Here is a 15,867-nt window from a genome sequence, read left to right as displayed (position 1 = left end):
TTCTGGAATATAATTCTGCTTCATCTCTATGTTGGGCATCAATGAGTCATTCAGTCTTTTTGAAAGCAGAGAAGGTAGAATGCGGTAGGGGCAAGCTCAGAAGAGGGACTTGCAGAGAGGTAGAAGACTCATAAGTCTTGTGCTTGCACCCTAGAAAAGTAAATCTTTTGTGGTGTACAAGTTAAGAGAGCCTCAAATTAAAATTCGGGGAAGGGGAGAAAGGAGGTTGAAAAAGGCTGCTCCAAGCAAACAAGGTACTTGTGTTGTATTTGGTAGCTTTATAAAAGTTTTGAAGGCATCACGTTTTTGAGTATCTAAAGAGGTCCCTGCAAATTTAATTTTAAAAATCCAGATTGAAATTTTGCCTCAAGATTCCCTATCTAGCAATCCATTGCTGTTCTGTTCTAAGTTGCATTTTGTCTGGCTATGTTGGCGAATGCCCAGAAAAAAGGTTTTGTGAGTCTAAACAGAGAAAGCTGGGGCCATTTGACCTCTGGTTGTGTTGTTCCAGGTGGGAAAAGGGTCTTTGGGGCAGCTTGTAAATGCAGGGCAGGATAAGAAAGTCAGGGATATGAGAGAGGACAGCAGTAGTCAATCTTCCCAAGGAAGGAAAAACTTATCCATGGGTCATGACGTTCCAACAACTGAGCCCAGTGGAGGAAAGAACAGCTGCTTGAAGGCCTCTTCCATCAGCACTGTGTCTCTGGGGTACCAGAAGGGGGATGACCGAGTAAGACATAGTCCAGAGATGCAGGACAAGCTTCCAATGAGGAGAAGACCATTTGGTCAAGGAGAAACCTCAAGGCCGTTTTAGCTGAATCTCCGCTTGCCAAATCTCTGCACCAAATAGGGCTCTAGATAAAATTTAGACAGGAGGCCTACTCTCCCAGAGACCATGGAGCTGTTCCCTCCCACCCATTTGCCATAGCTGCCCCACTCACTGCTGAGGGACATTTTCCTACCCAGATTCAACCCTTTTTATGGCCATCACCGACTGTGAAATGTTTTAGATAGACCCTTTGGCCATGAACCGGGTTGAATCCGAGCAGAAGAGGAGGAATCAAGCAGAGTGGTCAGTGCGTGAAAAGGATGGACTCTGCACATGCTCAAGGGCACTGTTAGTATGCCAGTCTCAGAGCTGACTACAAATTCTGAAGTTAGCCCCACTGAATTTCTCTGGTTTGACTAAAAATCTGGGCGAATTCATTTCTCCTAAATGAAACAAGCATGATCCCTAGCTTGGCTTTTGTTACTTTGATCTGTTTCATCACATTCTCTGCTTATTGACCTGTTACTGACCGTCTTCTTTTTTTTCGCGTAAGACCAAGCTGGGAGGTACAGATTCTGGAGTGTTTGTAGGGCAATGAAGGGTTAATTGGAGCAATACAGTCTCCAGGACAAGGAATTCAGCTCTCGAGTTGCCCCCAAGGCAAAGCGCTAGAGTGGGGTGTGGTACGCCCCATCCCACCCATTATTAACATTTGTTTTCCAAAGATCAAATCTGAAATTTCCAAAATCTTCACATTTAATTTTTTCAAGTAATCAGAAGGCATTTTGGTTTTTTAAAGCAATATTAATATATTTGATTTTTTAAAAGAGAGAAAAGGAACGTGATAAGTGTTCGTTTGCCCAGCTGAACATTTCATATTGTGTTGGATCAGACCCAGGTTGGTCCTTCTAGTCCGGGGCATGAAGACAACAAGCGTCCTCAATGTCTGCAAACAATTGACATGCTGAGGTACACTGTTCCTCAATGTGGAGGTTCCATTTAGCTGTCATGACACATCACTATAGAGAGACCAGATTTTGATTTGAAGTGTTTGCGTGGTGGTGTTAAGATAGGCGAATACAGATGTTTGCAAAGTAATTGGTTGAATTAGCAACATTTGCTTGAAAATTTCCACCCTGGTTTTGGTTCTAGGGTTCCGAAGGAAGAGATAAGGCTCTTGCTGCGCCATTATATGTCGATTCATTTAAATGCATGCAAATTTAAAGTTGCTAATTTTCTGGCACAGACTTTTTTTTTTTTTAAACTAGCCATGAAAAATAACCTGGTTTGAAACTTAACCGGGTGTCCCCAATCAGGTTTTCAGTTGGGAATGAAAGTTTGGGGAGGGGGATGTCTAGAAGTAATCTCTCCTCATCGCTCAATGTGCCAACATCCCACCTAAGTAAGCCCACAAGCCTCAGATTTGGAATGTAAATTTGCTACAAGTTTCAAGGACCTTGAAGGGGGGCAGTTCCAGATGGCCTCCCTATCTCTGAAACATCAACCGGACCCCTGTTATTTCATGCAGAAGTCAGAACTTTCTCGTTGGGGACTCACTGCAGAACTTGACTCGGGGAACTCTCTCCCAGGATAATCTGATTCCGGCAGCTTCAAGGTGGACCTCATGCTGTCTTCGTGAACTTTTTTTTTCATGTAATGTTTTTTGGAAACATAAGTGTGGAAACAGTATATATATATATATACATATATATATATTCTTTGGAATAAATTTAAGTAATACATTTCTGTATGCAGCATTTTCAAAAGCAGGTTTCAACGTTGTGATTATTACTGCTGGGGGATTTATATAGAAATGTGGCCGAGAAAGACCAGAGTCCTTGTGGAGAGTTAGGGGTTTTTTTTTTGCGTGCTTGGATTTTAGAGAACGTACCTTTGCTTTTCCAAATCTTGCTGCTGTGTCATCAAAAAGTAGATAAGCTGCTACTTGCTCATCTCTGTGGCTCTGTTTGTACCTTTGACCCCTTGCTTCTTTGACACTCTTTGCTGCTCAAGCTATTTTGGGTTGCTAGACATGCAAATAGGTTTGAGACGCAAATAGGGACTGGAGTAATCAGGGCTGATGCGACGAAAACTCCAATGGAACCACACCAGCAAAGAAGTTTGGAAGTCTTGCCAAGCTGTTGTTGTTGTTACACAGATGGTGGGGGAAATAATGCCTCCAATCCCAGTTCACAACTTTCCTTCACAAAGGTGGCTGACTGTATCCTGGGGGCAGAGGATGAACGCTGCACCCACAAGAGGCTGCCCTGGGTAGTCCAAACAGATACAGGGTCCTGGTTGTAGTCATGCTGATAATTAGGAGAATAGGGGGCAATCCCAGAGGCCTTCTTGGCCTCTCCATAGGGCCAGTAGTGCCAACAGAAGTCTCATGAACCAAAGGTGGAGCCTACCCTCTCCAGCCAGGTGGACCCACCAGGACAGGAGCTGGGCAATGGCTACTGAAGGGACAGCAGACAAATGAAGGGTGGACTGCATGGACACGCCCCCAAATAGCCCCCTCCGATGTGTCCATCTGCAGGATAAGTCAGGTTGCCAGCTCCAGGCTGGGACATTTCTGATGATACGGGGATGGAGCCTAGGGTGGGGGGCAGGCTCAGCAGGATATAATACCATAGAATCTGCTCTCTAGAACAGCCAATTTTCTCCAGTGGGATTGATGTTTGTAGTCTTTATATCAGTTGTAATTCCAGGGGATCTCCAGGCCCCATCTGGAAGTTGGCAACTCCTGCCTTTTGGCTGGTTTTATAGAATAACAGGCTCTTGTTATTAAATATTCATTGTCCCTGCAAGCTAAGGACCAAATGCCACACCGTGCTGGAGTTTGAATGCTGGTGTTCTTGGGCCCCTAAGAAGCAGCCATGGGAAGAGGTGATGTAAATCAAGCCCACAGCACTGGGAAAGAGGAAGAAATCTTCCCCACAATGTCAAAAGCATCACCATCTGTTTTATTTATTTATTTATTTATTTATTTATTTATTTAACTTTATTTAAGGTTAAAATGTTCCCATATTGTGCCAATCTTTTTTCCCACCCTGCAATTAATTGCAGTCCAGGCTATGCAGGGAAGCATTTCAGATTAGGGAAATAATGACAGAGAGGGATTAACCAACCTTTCCCCACCTGCCCAGCCTAGATCCACATGCTCTTTGCACCAATGGCGGCTTCTTAGAGCCCAAAGACACTTCAGCATGCTGCGCTTGACCCTGAGCATGTATATCAAATGCACAAATCCCATTGTGGGCCAAAGGAAAGGGAGATAATGGTGTAAACTCTGAGCTTGCAAAGGGGACTAGCAAAAAATGTAGACAGACAGACCAATACACACATTCTTATATACACAGCTCTTCTAGACAGATTAGTACCCCAGCCAGAGGAGTGAATAGGGTTGTTATCCCCACAATAAAGGTACTTCTCACAATACAGCTGGGAAAATGGAGCTGAGAGGTGTGACTTACCCAAGGCCACCTGCTGAGCTCATGGCAGTAATGGGATTCCATCCAGCAGATTGAAAATTTAAATAGTTGGCATCAAGTCTCTCAGCATTTACGTGGTTTTAAAAAAAAATTATTCACTTTTGTTTTTAAAAAATCCACTTTTCAGTCAAAAGTGGCTTGGAAAATAAAATCTCAATTCAAATGACATTCACATTTATCGCAAGCGTTCTTCGGGGAGAGGATTTTCAGACGGGGCATGAAGGACAGTGTCACACCATTGCACATTCGTGGAAGCTGGAGTCAGAAGGCTGAGTGTCATTTTCTTGACTAGAGGCCAGAAGAACTCAGTGTCAGCCCAGGAGTGGAGAAAACTGGGTATGCGTTCAGTTAAAATTTCCACTGCTTTCAAGAAAATGCATTTTCCAAAGAGATACCTGTGGGACCGTTCTGCATATGCTCAGAGGCACCTTCTTTTTATATGCTGCTTTTTGTTAGAAAGAAGAGACATACCACACATCCTCAGAAACTTTGACTTTACGTCTGTTTTTCAAAATCCCTTTCCCCACACTCTGTACATGCTCACAACCAGCCTGAGCTGGTGGTATCTTGGAAAGCAAATGTTGGCAACTTCGGATCTGCACCAGCCCAGACCGAGGTAGTTTCAACTCCGGACTCATATACCACTCTTCTAGACCGCCCTCTGGCGGTCGGAGGTGGAGCTGCAGGCTCAGGTAAGGATCCAGGTGAGAGTTCCACCGGTGCCATGTGCATTTTGTTTTGCAGCTGAGGAGTAATGGATCAGGACCAGTTCCAGGGCAAGAAAGCGTGGGAGGAGGATCTGGGCATCTGGAGGCTCAGCACCTGGCAATTCTGGGTGTTGCTGCAAGATGAGACTCGGTTGAAGTGCATTCCCAGGTGCAATAGGAAGGTAGCCCTCAAGGAAGAGGGGTCGCTGGAAGTCATTTGTGTGTTGCATCTTGTTTAGGATGAAGCACCATTGAATTAAATTGGACTTCCTTGTAAGTAAACAAAATCTTGCTGTACCTGAACTTCAAGAAGTCTCTGGAGAGAATCTCACCCCAGATGTAGACTTGTCCTGTGACTTTGTGTGTGTGTGTGTTATGTGCTGTCAAGTCACCTCCGACATATGGCAACCCTGTGAAGGAAAGAGCTCCAAAATGTCTTTTCATGAACAGACTTGCTCAGATCCTGCAAACCAGAGGATGTCGCTTCTTTTATTGAGTCAAGCCATCTTGTTTTAGGTCTTCCTCTTTTCCTACTGCCTTCCACGTTTCCTAACACCTTTCCAGAGAATCTTGTCTTCTCAAGATTTGACCAAAGTACAATAGCCTCAGTTTTGTCATTTTAGCTTCTAGGGAGAATTCAGGCTTGATTTGATCTAGCACCCACTTATGTGTCTTTTTGGCTCTCCATGGTATCTCCTCCCCATTTCAAATGAACCAATTTTCTTCCTGTCAGCTTTCTTCACTGTCCAACTTTCACATCCATACATAGTAAGGAGGAATACCATAGTTTGGATTATCTTGATCTTGGTTCCCTGTGGCTTTAGGCAAGCCAATTCCTTCCATGCTATATGAAGGCAACCCACATTACAGGGCTGTGGTGAGGCTCACTGAGAAAACACCTGTAGAGTGTTATTGTTGTCAGATGTGAATACTAGAGAATAAGGTTTCCAAGTCAAGGGTATGGGTTCCCTCTTGCTCATATCACTTGGGAGGGTGAAAAACAAAGGAAAGATGTACTGTCCAAAAACTGAATACCAGACCTCAGCTGTTGTGATTAGTTTCCAATGCTTGGACTTTAACTCTGGAATAGATAAAGTAAGGACAGCTTAAAGAATCCCTGAAAAGGAACTGAACGTGCTTTCTGAGAAACTTCAGCATGTATCTGCACATGGGGAAAACAGCTTTCTGATCAGAATGTGGTGGAGAGGTCTATCAATACCTCCGGGTCATAAGCAATGTGGCAAAATAGAACTTTCGATTTCAGAGGCAGGGTACCGCTGAATATTAATTACCTAGGAAGATATTGCCTTCATGCCCTGATGTGAGCTTCTTGGAAGTATCTGGATGGGAAATAGGACACCGGACTAGATGAGCCTTTAGTCCAATACAGCAGAGCTGCTTGCGTGTTCTTTAACATGTTCTTTAAGTTCTTGAGGTTTCTAGCTCCTGTTCCTAGAAATGAAATGCTGGGTGTATCCCTGCAGGCCCAGGTGCGCGCACACAGCACATCAGTGTTCCATTGCTGCTTTCAGTCCTAGGCAGGGCTTCTTTTCTGGGAAAAGGAGGTGGTGGAACTCAGTGGGTTGCCAGCACAGTGGGCAACTCCTGGCGGGAGGTGGTGCCCCTGGTACCACATACGTACGCTCAAAGTGCACGCACACTCCCAGGACCGCACAATGACATCACTTTGGGTCAGCTGGAACAAGGGGGGAGTTTTTTAAAGCTTAAATGGTCCTTGGCAAAAATGGTCACATGGCCGGTGGCCCCGCCCCCTGATCTCCAGACAGAGGGGGGTTTAAACTCCCCTCTGCCTGGAGATCAGGGGCGGGGCCACCGGCCATGTGACCATTTTCAAGAGGTGCCGAAACTCCATTCCTCCGTGTTCCAGCTGAAAAAAAGTCCTGGTCCTCCTAGGCCACCTTTTGAAACAGAGTCTTCCTCCAAGAGGTAAGGTTGAGGATCTAATCCCTCCATCCGGGTACAAGAACATTAAAACCGCCTTTCTCCTGTTCACATCTGTCTACCCACATCAGACGAGGGGCTGAACGGGGTTTTTACTGGTCCGTGTGATTTCACCACGGAGGACCAAGTGAAGAGACTGGCTTTGTATAGCCCAGAGAAAAGGTAGCTGCAGAGAGGGGTGGCATTAGGTGACTTCTTTCTCTCTTCTGCATAAGATCTTTTGGCAGGATCCTAAACACTGAAGGTGGTTTAAGTCTGTGGATAAATAATGCCCAGTTTAAATAAAGTCTACAGTGCTAGGGATTTGGTAAATGTTGACATTTACCAGTAATTCATAATAAGTAAGGAGGCCAGTAAAAGATGTCAGATCTCATCGGTTTCAAGACCAAATGAGTACCTTCTAGAAATTACTACATTTATCCCCCCTTTACTAGAAAAGATTTACAAATGAATGCCACAAATACGTACTTTACTGAATCTGTTTATGTTTATAATGTGCTTTTCTCCCCAGTGGGGACCCAAAGCAGCTTAGAACATCATTCTCCCCTTCTTCCATTTTCTCCCGACAACAGCCCTGTGATGTTGGCGAGGCTGAGAGAATACGACTGGCCCAAGGTCATGCACAGAGCTTCCATGGTAGAAGTGGGGATTCGAACCAGAGTCTACCAAGATCCTAATCCAACACTCTATTCACTGTGCCACACTGGCTGCCAGCCTGAGAAAATTGCAAAACAGTGCAGAAATGGTTAAAAAAAACAGCTGTTCCCAGGAGCCTCATAACCTTCTGAGCATCCCAGTGGTGTTTTGGCTTCCTTCTGACGATAAGCCCCTGAAAATATTGTTTCATAGTCCCTTGTTGGTTGACTAGTTGGAGGCTAGGTAGACATTCCTAGAGGGTCCTGATGCAAGAGAATGTGCAGTCGTGGAGGGTGGTGGCTCCATGCATGCACACCTGCTCTGTGCACAGGTCTCAGGGGTGATCCCAGATATCACCAATGGAAGGATCGTGGGGATCTCAAGGTTGGGAAAGACCTTTCTATTTTAGAGAGCCATTTTCCAGTCCAAGCAGACAAGAGCAGGCTAGATGGATCACACTAGTCTTGCTTGGTATAAGGCAACTGTATCAGGTCATACATGTGTTGGAAAGGTCTCATAGCACCCATGTTTACCTACAAATGTGTGGGTTGAGACGTGTTTGCCAGATGCTTTGGAGGTGGTGCAGAAAAGGACAAGGTCTGAGTGGATGTGCTAAAAGGGGAAGTGTAGAAATCTAGGGGACTAAATCCTTGACTGGACTGAGAGCTGTTGCATGTGCTCTTTTTCTTATTACAAGTAGAAATTTAGGAGCTGCCTTTTCTGTGAAACTAAATTGTCCAAGCAACATGCAATGTAAAAGGGAACAAAATATCTAAAATGTACAGTCAGTAAAACAAGAGTTTTAAATTGGAAATGCTAGGCCGTATCGTTTTAAGATTGAATAACAAAGGCTCAGGGTCTTATCTGCAGAAGTTTTATTAAACTCGTTATAACGGTCCTTTCCTTTGTGGCTTAAGGCTGCTTACAAATCCAAACAAACAAACTCCAAGAACCCCCAAATGCCTCTGGCCTACACCCTATTAAAAGCTCTAGTGAATAAAATGGCACCCCATCAGGGAACAAGTTCCACAAGGCAGGGAGGTATTACTATAGCAAGGAAACAGCCAGTAGGTAGCAAGTGCCGTAGAAATAAACGGCGAGTCCCCCTTTCTTGGGCAAGTCCCCTTAAAATGGGCAGGACTTGCACAAGATGGCCAACGAAAAATCAGTGCTGTTGCTCTCCAAAGGTGTGCTCTTCATGTCCCATTCTTCTGCTTGCTTTTTTGTCCCCCATCAGGAGATAAAGGTAGGCTGAAAAGTCCCTGGGTGACCTCCATGATCTCTTGAAGGCCTCTGAGGTTTCTTCTCAACACGGCCCCCCAAGATCTTGCCTGTGGCAATGGCACTGCTCGTCACTCATTACAATAACTCATTTTGTTCTTGTCGCTCATTGCTGTTACCAGAGATGCCTCTTCCATGGCTGCAGAAAGGAGAAAATGCCTGACGGTGACCACAAAGTTTCTGAAGCTGATCTCAGTAGTGGTTTGGAATGTGTCACTCTAGATTTCTTAAACTCCCCAGAGTTTTAAAGAAATTGGGTATACAGCAAGCTGTTAAATCCTATCCCCTGTCCTGGGGCATCATGCTCTTTGCCGGTCTGCAACTCCCAGCTGTTCCAGCATAAAGACTCTCCATGACATTTCCCCCTCCCAGGTCAACCTTGCATTGAAGATCTCCAAGAAGGGAGATTCTACACTGGATCTAGGCAGCCTGTTCCTTCCCTGCTGCCATCTGAACTTTCCCCTCCTATGCCACTATTGCAGGATTTTTATGTCATGGAGTGTTCACAAACGTTCCACCTTCAGTGACCAAAGAGGCTGTCATTTCATGTTGACAGAGCAGATATTGTGAGGGAAATTGGAAGAACATTTTGGAGAATGGGGTGGGGACAGAGACAAGGGGCAGTAAAGCAGCACAGTAAGGCGCTGTATTATTGATCTGGGACACCTGTATGTCTTTAAGCACTGGATGATGAGTTTGCCTGCAATCGCTGGCCACTTTCACTATCTCTCTGATGTCATCTTCGTTGGCCAAAAGCCAGGTCAAAGGTGTGTTGAAACAACTGTGTGATCTCACTGGGTCCTTATTAATTCCATGCAGGTTTGGATGAATTGGAGCACCTTGGACTGATCGCCTGGAGCCCTCCAAGGTAAATGAGAACAGCATGTTCGATCCCTCCAACATTTGCATCACCAAGGACTCAGGCAAATGGAACAGGAGCAGTTGGCAGAGAGCTCCCTTGGCACGGGCGCCCGTGCTGTTTGGGGGAGGCAGCAGAGCAAATGTTGGTGCTGCAACACTGAGTGAAACAAACAGCGGCTGCTCCTTGGAGAAAGGAAGCATGGTGGTATCTAGCTCTGTTGCACATGAGGAGGGGATCCATTTGTGCAATGTGCTACCTCGCCCAAACAGAGCAAGTACAGAGGATGCTGGCATGGGTCGGGAAGACTGGGGCTTAATAATAGTTTTCTAGTTCCGTTATTGGACACGTCCAGTTCTAAACTACGCTCCTAACACTTCATCCCTCCTCCCCCAAAACTGGCACAGGAGCAAATTCAGAATGGTTGTGAATCCTTAAGGATTCGGCCACTGGGTTTCCAAGTTCCCTTAACTCCAATTGCGCTTCCTTGGAAAATGATGTGCAAAAATTCAATTGGCTGTTGCTGCCCCATCAGGGCTACCTGCCTCTGAGTTTTCTCATCTGTTATCACCAGTTCTGTTCAGTTGATGAAAGGTGCTTTGCCTCTGAGCCTAAGACAGCAATGAGAAGCAGCAATGCTGCTGCTATGCTTGGCCTGCTGCCCTCTCTAAGCCTCTGTCCGAGGGACCATTGTATAATTGTCTCATGATCATTGATGGCTCTTTTGCGATTCTATCTGGCTGTGCCCAGGAGAGGTGCTCCTCTTGCCCCTTACCTGAAAAGGTGGCTTTGCAATGGCCACAGCGCTTTGTCTATCAGGGACAATCAAAAACAATTAGTTCCACACTGGATGTTGCTGTTATGCAGCCCACCTGCAGATGACACTGGGTGTGAGTTGAGTCCCAGGATGTTTTACAGACAGTGGACAGCCTAAGAGAGCCTGATCTCATCAGATCTCAGAAGCTAAGCAGGGTCAGCCTTGGTTAGTAATCGGAGACTTGCAAGGAAGATCAAGGGTTGCAGAGGGAAGCAATGGCAAACCACCTCTAAACCCCACAAGGGGTCACCATAAGTCAACGATGACTTGAGGGCAGGATTTCATTTCATTTTCATTGTACGATGAAGTCTGAGATGGTCTCTTTTTCTGGGGCTGGGTGCGTCACAAGTCAGCGAGGCAGAAGTGGAGAATCTGACCTGATCTGAGACCCACCTTCAAGTACTTGCTTTATGGGATGACCTTGCCCTCAGTCTCTCTCTCTCTCAGTGTGGTGTAGTGATGAGGATGTTGGACTAGGATCTGAGAGACCCAGGTTCGAATCTCCACTCTGCCATAGAAGCTCACTGGGTGACCTCGGGCCAATCACACACAGTCAGCTTAACCTACCTCACAAGATTGTTGTGAGGATGAAGGGGCAGAGAGGAGAGTGATGTAAGCTGCTCTGGGTCCCCGTAGTGGAGAAAGGCTGGGGATAAAGGTAGTAAATAAAAATAAATCCTGCCCTATCTCCAGAGGCTGTTGAGGGAAATTCATTAGCAACTTGGAAGGAGGAGGAGGGCGGAATCCAGTAGAAGGGACGATATTCCTGCTCAGGCAATCTGAACAGGAGCCTCAGCTCCAACAGCCACTGAGGAAAACCTGGAGAGAGAGAGAGAGAGAGAGAGAGAGAGAGAGAGAGAGAGAGAGAGAGAGAGAGATGATTGTATTCATTAACTGATTGGCTTGGATGTTTCTATTCTCAACCTGTCCAGTTTGGTGAGTGGTTTCCCCTCTGCGTGGCCTTGAGCTTCTCTTGCTTTCTCCACAATAACAGAGGAACTCCAGCAGCATGTAGCGTCATTTCAGAGGCTTCATGTTCCAAGCCAAAGCAGACACTTTCTCCCCACCACAGCCCAGATCCCTCCCTCTGCTTACAACAAGGCATCCTGTTTCTTAACCATCTGCAGCAGCTGGGGAGACAGCCGGGTGAATCTCACAGGCCGAGAAATCCTACTTGGATTGTTTGATGAGCTGCAACCCCACCCCATCATTAACTGTAGAGCCCCTAAGCCAACCTGGAAAATCCTCCTCAGCGACTCTATCCCTGGTTGCCCCATAGTAAAGAAGGATTCTGGCACCCTCTGACTGACTTTTGGACTGACACAGCACCTATGTTTGCAACAGCAGTTTGAACTCCAAATCTTTATTGATTTCAAAGCCAGTGGGAGCATTTCACCGAAGGTCATTTGTCCTGATCCGGATAGCCCAGGCGAGCCTGATCTCTTCAGATCTCAGAAGCTAAGCAGGGCCAGCCTTGGTTAGTAATTGAATGGGAGACCTCCAAGGCAGACCAGGGTTGCAGAGGCAGGCAATGGCAACCCACTTCTGTTAGTCTCTTGCCTTGAAAACCCCAACAGGGGTCGCCATAAGTCAGCTATGGCTTGAGGGCAGGGTTTCATTCATGAAAGATTTACTTTCCAGCACGTACCTCCAGCGTCCTCCTAAGTTCAAGTAGATTACAGTTCGTGTGACCCTGACGTCTGCTAGCTCAGATGCCAGAAAAGCATTGATGTTTCTGGACCTCCTTAGGCTCATGCAAGGCCCCAGCTGCAACCACTCATCTCCCAGATTCACTCATGTAGACAATTTTTCATTACATGATACCTTAAGCCTACATTACATGATACCTTAAGCCTACATGGTCCTTATCCAGAGGTTCATAAGGCAAAAAAGAAGGCTTTGCTCCCACCGAGTTTGTACTCGAAATTTGCCACAGGAATGAAGAGAAAGCAGCATGTACCAACACTATGCCAAGTGATATTAGAGTACCAAGTAACTGATGCCTGCCTGCTGGCTAGAGAGATTGTGGGACTTCCTTCTGGCTCAGCGTGTTGCAAACTGATTCTCTTTTTTGTGTGGTTGTTCCAAGGATAGGCAGGCACCCATGTGCTGACCAGCCCTGAGATGAGCGTCTGAAATTTGCAAGTGTTTATCTTGTCCAAGGATCTCATGGTCTTTGATCCTCACAATAACCCAGCATGGTAGGTCACCCAGGGCCTCAAGGGTCACCCAGTGAGCTTCATGGCTGAGTGAGGATTCGAACCTGGCACTCCCTAACCCTAGTCAAAATCCCTGTGAGCCATGTTGGATCGCTGGTCTTTTTCCTGCTCCTCTTTATCAGAACCTAAGTGCCTTATACAGTAATAAACTTGCATAATGTACTGAGAAATGTATACACCGTCTCTCTAGACACCTTCGCTAAAGGTTCTTGCAGCATTATGAATGGTAGCAGGAATAATAATGTCACCAATGCAACATTTTGCTAGGTTCCGGATGTTTTTCACATACTTTCTCAGAATTCCTGTTTGGCAGGTCTGTATTGTTATCCTTCTATGGGACGGGAATAACTAAGACTGGCTTGCCTAAGTGAAAGTTTAGCAAAAGGAAGATTTGAACCTGGGACCCATTTAGCTCTCAGTTCAGTTTCAAAATTATGTATTTTCAAGGTCACAGTGAAGTATGTCACATAGCGGGATGCACAAGACTGGATTAATGACAGAGCACATGAGAGGACTGGACAGTACTTTTAAGCCCCAACACTTTTTAGTGGTGTGCCCCTACCCCCTTAACAGTCTAGATCTTCCTGCCCTCCAGTATGCATGAGATGAAGCAAGCTAAGGTTGCTTGTTAGCAAACCCCCCATGCACTTTGCTTATTCTCAGAGGCAATCTCCCTCTCCCTTTTGGTTTAATGTCCAAGCAGACTCTTAACTCCTTGCAAATTCCACAAAAGGGCAACTTGCTAGGATTGTAGTAAGTGGGTTTGGCCGGCTCCCTTCCTTGCAGCAGCCTCTAAATACAACAAATGCTAAGGTTAGAGAAAGGCTTGAATTGGCTGTTCAGTATCTACTAGGGGGGGTGGGGAGGCGGAGAAGATTGAGTCTCCTTAGCTCCCTGGTTGTTTCCAGTTGCTCCTGCTGTAGGCTAATAGGAAACCAAACCCTTTCCCGGAGAGAGATGCACTTCCCATTTGCCAGTGGGTAGCCCTTGGTTACAGGCAGCAGCTGTCTCTTGGATGCCAGCCTGGCTCTCCCATTGGCCGGGAGGACCAGCCAGGTTCTCCAGCATGCTGATGGGCTGCCCGGTCGCCTTGGCAACAGCAGCATCCACATCCTCCTGTGAAAGGCAAGAGAGGTTTCGCAGTCCTGCGGCCCTCCTCCTTGGAAGAGCCCAACCTCACTTGGATTGGGGAATGTTTTAAGCAAACAAAAGCCAGACAATGTGACCCTTGCATTGCTGTAGACAATGCCAGGACACAACCTGCCAGGTGCACCTCTTGAATTGTGCTTCAGAGTGATCTCTTGACATGACACAGGTTCATTGGGGTGTTGGCAGTGCAGTACAGCTTTGGGGGAAGAGGGCCAGAAAATTGTCCTCCCCCCCCTCAAAAAAACCCCTTCATCCAGCCATGTTCATCTCTCATTTTAAACAGAGCTCAGGCATACGCCTTCACAATAATAACGTGAGAGAATTCCTGAGCATGAGCAAAGTGTTTTTTTCCAGCAACCAAACCATATGGGATTACAGGGCATGTCTCCCAAGCAGATTTATTTGAATGGCTGTTTTTATTCTTTTCTCAATAATTTATGATGAGTTTATGGTATTGTTTTTACTAGTAAGCTGCTTGGAGCAGGATTCTGGAGAGCAGCATAAAAATTTTCTAAATAAGTAAGTGATATCTCAGAGAGCTGAAGGAAGAGCTCAAGGGTGACTGTAACCATAGTGGGATGGAGTGGCCACAGAGCAAACAAGTGAAGGCACATGGGGGGAGGAAGGGCAAACACCAAAGGGTTGTTTTGTGGCAAATAACAGGATGAAAGTATTTCCAGAAATATTCTTTAGAATTATATCTTGCTGTAGTTGGAGCAATTCTCCAGAGTCTCATCCAGAAATGGATGCCCTGCCCATATTTTAGGGTTTCACTGTTAATCTGGGCCTAAATGAATTTTCTCCCATGAATCCTTCTCTGCAAATTCCAATTTCAAATCTTGAATAACATTTAACATCCATCAATATGTGCTTTTGGCAGTCAACATCGGACATTACTTGCTGTCTAAATGTGCAGAGGCATTACTCTATATTCGATCGTGAGCATATATTCAATATTCGATAGAGGACACTGAAGTTTCATATTTGACAGTGAACAGCTTAAGTGATTTCATACGCGATGCCAGCCAAAAATCCATACGATCTACTCAGGCCAGGCTTGTAAAGACTTGTTCGCTTGTGGGGATTAAGAATCTCCTCCAGGCAAACCCGGAAGGAAAACACTTGTCAGTTCATAGACAGCTTAATTCTTTACTTTTAAAGAACAGGGTGAATGCAGTGGTGATGTTAGGCAGTTTTATTTGCAGGGGCTTTTGATAGGATTTAAGCTGCAGGCACTTTCTTGGGGATTTTTTAAATTGTGCTTTGTATGTTTTTAGCCACCTTGAGCCACAAGGGAAAGGTGGGGTGTGAATATTTTTAGAAATGAACTGTGATTTGGGATGTTGCTGGTTCAACTTTTGCCTCCACTAGGAACTCATTGTCTCCCTCATAGGGGCTCTCTTTTTCTATGGGCAGTTTCCTCTTGTTATCCCGGTTTGATCTAACAGGATCCCAGGTATTATGAAAGACACCATGTGTAGTCAGGACCTGTGTCCATCCTGTAAAATTAATGTTAAGGCAAAGGTCCAACTGATGAAGACCACTGAGGAATCCCTACCTGAAGGGGGTCTTCCCACCGCCTCTGAGAGAAGCTAGTCCATCTAAGGCTGAATAAACCCGTACTTGATAAAGAAATAGTGTCCAATTATAGACCAGTTTCTTTCTTTTTGGGGGGGAGGGGGGGAACTGAGTGATGGCAGAGCAATTCCAGAATTTCCAGGATGATTCATCTGCCCTTGACCTTTTTCACTGTGGTTTCAGGCCCAAGTATGAGACAGAGTGTGTTCGTACCACTGGAAAATGACCTTCACCTGGATAAAAGGAATGTGTTCCTATTATTTTTGCTTGATCTGTGGGCATTGGTCACTCAGAGCTGCTTAACATACATTGAGTCTGAAGTTGAGCTTGGTGGAATAGCACAAATGCCTTGTCTTTTTTTTTTTTTTAAACACCCTCATTTGCCCAGGTCATCAA

Source organism: Eublepharis macularius, chromosome 17 (genome assembly GCF_028583425.1).
Source record: "Eublepharis macularius isolate TG4126 chromosome 17, MPM_Emac_v1.0, whole genome shotgun sequence".
NCBI classification, from domain to species: Eukaryota; Metazoa; Chordata; class Lepidosauria; order Squamata; family Eublepharidae; genus Eublepharis; species Eublepharis macularius.
Note: the sequence above shows the minus strand (reverse complement) of the source record.